We start from the raw sequence: 2,221 nt of genomic DNA on the forward strand, positions 1-2,221 counted from the left end.
ACTATTCATCGCTCCCTTCCTTCTGACCCCACAGCTGCCGCAGAACATACACAAGTGTCAGGAGAACCACGGCTTCAGCAGCAATCTCTGCTTTCCGTTCTTTTATCGAGCAGAAAATTATTATGACAGTCACATCATGGACATCTGAGATGTGGGGCCCAGGGCTCTGCCCCCTCCCAGTTCCTACTACCCTGTCCTTGCCACCATGTCTCTGCCACCCTGTTTCTTCCACCCTGTCCCTGCCACCCTGTCCCTGCCACTCCTTCCCAGTCACCTTTATATCATGTTAAGACCCCTGTTCTTTAAAAAAACCCAAAAAATCCAAAAAAAAAACAAAAAATGGAAAAAATTTTTAAAAACTTAAAAAAGAGAAAAAAGGAAAAAAAAACAAAAAGAGAGAGCACCCAGAAAACACCCAAAGGAAGAGAACAATGCCCAGAAAACACCTTAAAGAAGAAGACAGCACCCAAAAGAAGAGGACAATGCCAGGAAAACACTCAAAGGAAGATGACACCAAGAAGACAACACCCAGAAAACACCCCAAAGAAGAAGCCAACACAAAAAAGAAGAGGACAACGCCCTGAAAACACCCAGAAGAAGAGGACAACGCCCTGAAAACACCCAGAAGAAGAGGACAANGCCACTCCTTCCCAGTCACCTTTGTATCATGTTAAGACCCCTGTTCTTTAAAAAAAAAAAAAAAAAATCCAAAAAAAAACAAAAAAAGGAAAAAAATTTTAAAAAACTTAAAAAAGAAGAAAAAGGAAAAAAAAAAGAGCACCAAGAAAACACCCAAAGGAAGAGAACAATGCCCAGAAAACACCTTAAAGAAGAAGACAGCACCCAAAGAAGAGGACAATGCCAGGAAAACACTCAAAAGAAGATGACACCAGGAAGACAACACCCAGAAAACACCGAAAAGAAGAAGACAACACAAAAAAGAAGAGGACAACGCCGTGAAAACACCCAGAAGAAGACCACACCCAGAGAACACCCAAAAGAAGAGGACAACGCCCTGAAAACACCCAGAAGAAGACCACACCCAGAGAACATCCTAAAGATGATAGCACCCAGAAAACACCCAAAAGAAGAAAACACTCAGAAAACACCAAAAAGAAGACAACACCCAACACTCAAAAGAAGACAACACCCCAAAGAAGAAGGGAACACCCAAAAGAAGATGACATGCAGAAAATACTCGAAAAAAGACACCCAGAAAACACCAAAAAGAAGACAACACCCAACACTCAAAAGAAGACAACACCCCAAAGAAGAAGGGAACACCCAAAAGAAGATGACATGCAGAAAATACTCGAAAAAAGACACCCAGAAAACACCAAAAAGAAGAAAACACACTACCTGGAAAGTAAACAAACAGAAGAAAACACGCCCCAAAAAGGAAGAAAACCTTAACAGAAAGAATAAAACCCAAACATGAAGAAAAACTGCCCCAAAGAAGAAAAAAACAAAACCCAAAAGAAGACAACCCCAACAAAAAGAAGAGAACCCAACAGAAGGAAGAAAAATCCCCCCAAATAAGAAAACCCCAAGAAAAAGTAGAAACCACCCCAAATGAAGGAAACCCCATCAAAAATAAAACCCCAATGATAAGAAGAAAACAGCAACTAAGAGAGAAAAAACCCACAAAAAAGAAGAAACCCACAAGAAGAAAAACCCCAGTGAAAAGAAGAAAGTGCCAGCAATAGGAAGCCCCCCAAAGAAGAAAATCCCAATGAAAAGAACAAAACCCTAAGAAAAAGAAGAAACACCCCCCACAAAAAGAAGAAAAGTCTCTACAAAGAAGAAAAACCTCTGAAAAGAAGAAAAACTTCCAGAAAAGAAGAAAACCTCAACAAAAAGAAGAAACCATGCACCCCCAAAAAGAAAAAAAGTCTCTACAAAGAAGAAAAACCTCTGAAAAGAGGAAAAACTTCCAGAAAAGAAAAAAACCTCAACAAAAAGAAGAAACCATACACCCCAAAAAGAGAACCCCCAAAGAAGGAAACCCTAACACAAGAAAACCACCATAAAAGAAAAAAACACCCAAATAGAACAAACTCCAATAGAAAGAAGAAAACCCCCCAGGAAAACACGAAAACCCCCCAAAAAGCCCCAAAAGAAGAAACCCCCCCCAGGAAAACATGAAAACCCCTCAAAAGTCCCAAAAGAAGAAACCTCCAAAGAGGAAAACCCTAACAAAAGAAAAACTCCAAAAGAGAAC

The sequence above is a fragment of the Galeopterus variegatus genome, unplaced genomic scaffold (assembly GCF_000696425.1).
Source record: "Galeopterus variegatus unplaced genomic scaffold, G_variegatus-3.0.2 Scaffold870, whole genome shotgun sequence".
In the NCBI taxonomy this organism is placed as follows: Eukaryota; Metazoa; Chordata; class Mammalia; order Dermoptera; family Cynocephalidae; genus Galeopterus; species Galeopterus variegatus.